Source organism: Panthera pardus, unplaced genomic scaffold (genome assembly GCF_024362965.1).
Source record: "Panthera pardus isolate Hobbes unplaced genomic scaffold, ASM2436296v1 HiC_scaffold_24, whole genome shotgun sequence".
In the NCBI taxonomy this organism is placed as follows: domain Eukaryota; kingdom Metazoa; phylum Chordata; class Mammalia; order Carnivora; family Felidae; genus Panthera; species Panthera pardus.
Window position 1 is genome coordinate 79800812 of NW_026526810.1, and position 7714 is coordinate 79808525.

Below are 7714 nucleotides of genomic sequence, written 5' to 3' on the forward strand. Positions count from 1 at the left end.
TTATGTGGTGGATTTCATTATTGGCCCCAATTTTTCATTGTTCCTATGTCCAAACTTTTTGCTATGTAACATTTTAGCTCTTACTGCAGATGTTGTCTGTAGTTCTCCATTCCTTGCCTTTGAACTTGGTGATGCTTTGGCCAATGAGATATTACCAGACATCAAGTAAGCTGGGACTTTAAAATTTCTTTTGTAGTTAGATTTCCCCTACTTGTGAGAACACATTCTGGTTAGCCCACTGGTCCAAGAAGAATGAAACATGTAGAGCAGATTCGACCTTAATGTGCTTCAGCTGAGCCCAGCGGAGATGAACAGGGCCATAAAACCATGCCAAAATAAGTGGTTTTTATTGTATATATGTCAGAGACTTTTGTAATTATCTATTACACAGCAGTAAACAATGCAACTTGTAACAGGTGTGAACTGTTTTAAAATAGGAAATAGAAGATATGTCACATTACTTGTTTAAACCAATAAACAAATAATGTGACATATCTTCTATTTCCTATTTTCCAATAAAGTCCTATAAGTATTATAGGTAACCACTGATTAATTTTTACAGATGATGATTTTAGCTACGTGGAAGAAGTTAGTGAAAACCAGAAAACAGCTCACTGTCACTAACTACCTGGATAATCATGAACAAATTACTTAACCCCACAGATACTATGGGGGGGTTTCTATCTTTAAATGAGGGGAATGGACTCTGCATGGGTAATAAATAGGTTTGCCTTGAGGACTGACTCCAACTGATTGCTGTGACTTTCTAGAATGCTATGCTAACAATGACCATAAGGCCAAATTTAGGCTCTGTCAGCTGAGTGTCATGATCAATTAGCAGTGTCTTTTCTGACTATGGGAGGAAGGTTTTGTAGCCCCAGAGCCACATACTTGACATCTCTGGATTATGTGACATATTTTCTTTCCATATTTGACACCCTATACCCAGAGAAGTCAATAAATTGACAGAAACAATAGAAGTGAGATCTAACTACAATCTTGGACAGGCAAGAACGACCTATTTTCTCCATGTTTCTCAGCAAAGTGTTAGGCACACAGAATAGTTTAAGAATTGTGACTGTTTTATTGCTTGTGGTAGCTCCATAGTTCAGAGGTTCGCTCAATGGACTTACAAACCTCTTGGATGCAGTTGACAACCACTCACCTTAAACTAACTTAGAGGAAAAAAAAAGAAGTGAAACACTGACCTATAGAACTGAGTTGCTGGTTTCTTGAAGATTTTTGGAGTTAGGCCTTTTTTTACTCCATCCCCCAAACTCAGCTCTTCTTGGGGACTCCACACGGTAACCTTGGCAGTTCTAGCCTCCCTTATTAGTTTCAGAAAAAATTTAAAAAAAATACTGAGTCTCAAAGGATGTAATTCACCCATCTTAAGTCATATACTTACTCCTAAACTAACCAGTATTTCTAGGGAAGATGTGGTATTGAATTGACTACGTCAGGGACACAGTTGTACCTGCTTCAGGGATTGTAGTTGATTTTTATTTTCTTTTCTATATTTCTCCTATATATTCCATATTTTCTACAATGACTATGTGATACTTTTATGATCAGAAAAATGACATTACTATTTTTTTTCATTCTAAAAAACGTTTATGTATTCTTGAGAGAAAGAGACAGAGTGAGAGCAGGAGAGGGGCAGAGAGAGAGGGAGACACAGAATCTGAAGCAGGCTCCAGGCTCTGAGCTGTCAGCACAAAGCCCAATGTGGGGCTCGAACTCACAAACCATGAGATCACGACCTGAGCCAAAGTTGTACACTTAACCAACTGAACCACCCAGGCACACCTGAAGACATTATTTTTAAAAAGAGGACCAAAAAGGAGGAGCAAAAGGTCTGATTCACTCTTCTTTTGGATAATATATAACATTACCTTCACTGAACCTGTTTTGCTTAGTTCTGGAGAAATAGATGTTAGATCTACTCAGTTTTTCACACATCATGCTACAAATTAAGAATTCTTTTGATCCAGGCCATTTTTAATTCTGCTGAAAATAATCTGAACATGAAAGCTACTAGACAGCCAGGCATGAGACAACTTGCTTTAAAATGTGCTTGTGGTAACAAAAGATTCTAGACATAGTGGTATATTCCTTTGTTCCACAGAGACGACTCCATTATTTCTTCTGTTTTACATGCAGCTATTTGCAGGATTAAAAGATGCTTCTAAGTATAGACCTTCCACATAAACTTTGAGACAAACAAAAGGATAAAGTTAATTATAAATTCAGGAAAAATCTTGTGTGCCCCAAGTAAATCTATGGTGTAATGAGTAGCCTTAACAATACTAAGTTTGAATAAGTATTGTTTCTCCAATGCCATGTACTGTATGAGATTTCCTTCAAGACTGAAAGTGCATTGTTCAGGTCTTAAAAGGAATTCTAAAGAAGATCTCTCACCATATAAGAACCATGGACTAAGACTCCAGTTAATGTGCGATAGATTTGCAATAGTATAATTAACAATGTTGATTACATTTATTTTTAGACCACAATGCGCTAAATAAGCAGATCTCCACCCTGCTTATCCTAGGTCACTAGTCTATCTCTTCCTTGCCTGCTTTCCTTTGGCCAAATTCTAACCCTGAACCCTGACCCCCATGCTACCCTGCCTTCAGTCCCAGTTCAATTTCTTCAGATCCTGCTTCTGGAAGAAATCAAATACAACAAATTTTGCTAGGTTAAAATAAATAATTAAAAAATGTTCAAAAAAGTGTGTGTGTGTGTGTGTGTGTGTGTGTGTGTGTGTGTAGCAACTGTGGTTTTTTTTCCTTCTGGAGAAGAGAATGCTTTTATTTCTCTAAGTCAACACCCTAACCAAAAGAAATGGATAAAAATTTTGTTGCCTTAGCGGGCTAGCTAAGCAAAATTATACACATACACACATAGATATCACACATGTATATATACATGTATGTGTGTGTAATATATATATAATGTTATATAATATATAATATATATGTTATATATAACATATATTTGTAAAATTTGGATTTCAGGATGTTCAAGTCACATGTAAAGACAACAGCTTGACACATACATGTTTTTAAAAACTTCTTCCTTTGTGCGAATTTGAACCGAATATCTGCACAGATATATATATATATATATATATATATATATATATACACACACACACACACACATAAACTTTATTCTAGAGAAAGATAATAAAGATTGAATCAGGGAATAATTGAATTTTAAATAATGAAGTTTTGTATTTCAGAGATAATGTTCAGTTTCAAAACTGAACATTAAAACTCACTTCCAGTATCATTTCTCTTTTTAACGCTAGAAACCAATATCTATGGAACACAGAGGTGGAAATAAATGGTGACCTATCATATAGAGATTAATTCTGTCTAACCATTTGCTCAATGTTCCTTCTTATCTATCTACACCTGCAACTGAAAAGAGTTATTGTTTGGTTGGACTATAGGAGTCACTCTACTCTATTACACTGAAATAATGACATTTTTGTGCAAAACCTAGGACTGCTTCATTTCCACAGTTTAGGTATAGTTAAAATACTTAATTTAAGATGACATATAATTTGTAAGGAGAGCCCTTGTGATGAGCACTGGATGTTATATGTAAGTGATGAACCACTAAATTCTATTCCTGAAACCAATACTACACTATATGTTTTTTTTTTAACATCTATTCTTTTTTTTTTTTTTTTTTTTGAGAGTGAGAGAGACAGGGAGTGAGCAGGGGAGAGGCAGAGAGAGAGGGAGACACAGAATCTGAAGCAGGCTGCAGGCTCTGAGCTGTCAGCACAGAGCCTGGTGGGAGGCCGAACTCCTAGACCGCGAGATCATGACCTCACTGAAGTTGGATGCTTAACCGACTGAGCCACCCAGGTGTCCCTACACTATATGTTAACTAACTCGAATTTTAAAAAAATCTTGGAAAGTAAAAAATATATATATACAATTTGGAAATAAAAAACTTCTTATAAACAAAATTGCTTTAGTAAATTAAAGTAAGCACCCTAACAGTATATTATGCAACCATTTTAAAGGACATTTAAAACGCTATGAAGAAATAAAGAAAGAATAAAAATATTTATATCATTTTATATATAAAAAATGAATGAGAGCATTGTGTCACAACTATAAATAAAATGATTACAGACAAGGCTCAGAAAGCAATGTGTAAATGATGAAAAGTTGTGTTTGAGTACTGGGATTAGGAGTGACTTATTTTAATATCTTCTTCAATTTGATAATAATGCTTTCAATTAAAAAGCACAAAGTTAATGTCTTCATATTTAGCTGGGACTGTTTCCACCATTAACAGATATTCCTAGATGTTGCTTTCAGTCGAACTGTAGAAGGTCATAAATCAATTGTCTTTCATTTCTTAAACACCTGATTGTGGAACATAAATCCCCTGGTTAAAGCATTCTGTATTTAAGATTTCTCATCTGATTCTCCCATTTCTTCTTAATCAGTGAGTGCTATCAGCTGATGAGTTTGATTCATTTTCCTTCAGTTAAGAGCAAATATTTTCATTATTCAAATTATGTTCTGAACATCATGCTATTAATTGTACACAAAACATGGTTCCTTCACAATTTTTCCTGACATTATCAATAAGAATCAAGCATATGCACACATCCACCAAGAATTTCAAATGCACTCAGCTTAAAAAACATGTCTACCTGGAAATATGTACATATTGACTTTATTTTGATTCTGTAACTATAAAGGAAAGTAAAAGGGCAACTGGAGAATGTGAATAACTCACTTACATAAAAATGGTTCATCGGCTATCAGACTAAGGATACCTCATCTCACCTAGAGTTCTTAAAATTGAAGGTCGCAATGCATAAATGGGTATGTTTGATTTTTTCACTAGTTTAGTCCAAAGAGGAACCTCTGCATACCAGAAATTAAAATTAAATCATATATTTTAAATCTCACAGCACCACAGTCTCCTTCCACCATACTACGTAAATTTCTGAAACGTCTCAAAATGGCAACCCCAGTCCATAATATGTATGCAGAACTATCACTTTGTTCTAGCCACCTCCTCTCTTGAAAGAGACCCCTGTGGTCTTTGGTGTTGGTTTCAGCCTCACTCATCTTTCTGTTGTTTGTTTGCAAGAGACTGAAGAAAGAGACAGACCTACTCCATATTGGGGGGTGAAAGGTTTACAAAGCAAGAGAACTTACTGATGAGGCTTATCTGGGGGGCCACAAGAGGATTAGATTTCTGCACCTACCTGCCAGAACCTAAAAGTTTATATACAGGCCTTAACAGGGTTCAATCATATATACCATTCAGATGATCTGAACACTACATCAGTATCGCAAGGCTGTGTCCTTAAGACAGACAGTTTCTAGCATGGGGAAGATAAAGAGAGTACACATTCCAAGAACAGGGAAGAGGGATGAAGGTCTGATTGCCAGGATCTAACCTTGAGGAACAGGTGGTCATGTCCTTTTAATGACCTTCTCCAGAATCTGTCTGGATCCCATTATGGTTAATATGTGACTATTTATACCTAACTTAAATCATCAGCGTTCTAGAGGAACTCCGTCTCTGGTTAGCATCAGATTAACACTACAAATATATATATTTTAATTTTCTTTTTAATGTTTATTTATTTTGAGGGAGAGAGAGACAGAGTGTGAGCAGGGGAGGGGCAGAGAGAAAGGGAGATACAGAATCTAAAGCAGGCTCCAGGCTCTGAGGTGTCAGCACAGAGCCCGACGTGGGGCTCGAACCACAAACCGTGAGATCATGACTTGCACCGAAGTCGTATGCCTAGCCAACTGAAACCACCCAGGCGCCCCAACATCACAAATTTCATTTTAGAACCTGTCCTAAGCAAGAAGAAACAAATAGGTTTGCTTTTATGTGTCATTATAATAAGAGTCATGATTTCTTGAGCAGTTGGAGGCCAGGCATTATACAAAATACTTTTAATCTGATTTAATCCACACAAAAGCCCATCTGACAGATAAAAACATTGAGGAACATTCAAATATGGGTCTGACTGACTCCAATAACTAGCACTGTACTCCACTATCATTCAATACCTATCCTGAATATATCTATACCTAAACTCAGTCCCCATTCCTAACTAAACCACCCTGTCCATCATCTCCATGCTTGGGTCATAGGTCCTACACTCATATTTATTAGAGATCTTAAAAAATACCCTAATGTTGGCTGTAAAATGAGACAGTCTCTCTGTATTATCAATTTCTGCATAACAAATTTCTCTGAAACTTAGCAGCTTCAACAGACATTTATTATCTCAGTTTCTGTAGGTCATGAATCTAGGCATGGCCTACTTGGGTCACTCTGGCTCAAAGTTTCTCATAAGACTGTCATCAAGCTGTTGGCCAGGCCTACGTTTTATGTGGAGACTTTTTTTTTTAATGTTTATTTTTGAGAGAGAGAGAGAGAGAGAGAGAGAGAGAGCGAGCATGGGGGAGGGGCAGAGAGAGAGGGAGGCACAGAATCTGAAGCAGACTCCAGGCTCTGAGCTTCCAGCACAGAGCCTGACACGGGGCTCCAACTCCCAAACTGCGAGATCATGACCTGAGCCAAATTCAGACGCTTAAATGACTTTGCCCCTCATGTGGAGTCTTGAGCAGAGGTGGAGAAAATAGGAGGCTCTATTTCCATGCTCACTCACGTGTTTGTTGGCAGGTCTACGTCCCCTGCCACAAAGACCTCTCCACAGGACCTTCTCATGATAAGGCAGCTCACTTCTTCCTGAAGAGAGTTCTGAGACAGAGAGCAAGAGAGAAAGGCCCCAAGACAGAAGCCATAGCCTTTTTATAACATAATCTTGGAAGTGACACCCCACGACTTCTGCTGTATTCTCTTCACTAGAAACAAGTCATGAATCCAGTAAAGGGGATTCCATATGGGTGTGAATATGAGGATGCAAGATGACTGAGGGCCCCCAGAGGCTGTTTTCTGCACCACCACCCCCAGCACTCCCTCCCACCTGTGTCTCACATCCCTGCGTCTCTTCATCTTCAAGTCATCACTGCCATTCTATCGCAGGGCTATAAAGATACGTTTGCTGTTCTCTTCACCATCATTCCTGGGCTCGAGTTCCTGACTCCTTTCTGAAATGGCACCTAAAATCTTTATTCTATAATTCTTGAAGTATTTTTAATGGCCCTTAATGTCAGTTTAAGCTGCTCAGACTGTCACTGAAGCTAGATTTGAATTGGAAGAAAACTTGGCCTTATATTTACCTGCTTCCCAATTTATCCCTACTGCCCGCTAGTATTAGTCCCTAGACTCAGTCTGCCCTTCTATTTTTGTTTCCTACCTATATATAGGAATTTCTCTGAATATACTCATCTGAGTTTCAGATAATTTTTTACTAGTCTCACATGCTCACCCGTACCTCATCCCCCACCATTCTTGCCTTTCCCAAGATAGACCGTTTCTAGGATAGACCTTTCTCATTCTGGCCTCCAGAGATCTTCCCCTGTGTCAGATAGACCTTTGTGCACTGGCATGTTGCCATCTCTTTCACCACTGCTCCTAGAAACTTCCATAACTTGGGATCCTAGGAACCCTTCAACCCTATTCAGATTGCTGCTGCATAGCTCTTCCCAAGTTGCCAAGGCTGGTTCTGCTCTTTGGTGATGCTTTGTTCTAAGGTCCAACCTAATGTTAGCATTTGGCATATCCATAGCAATGTTCTTAAAAT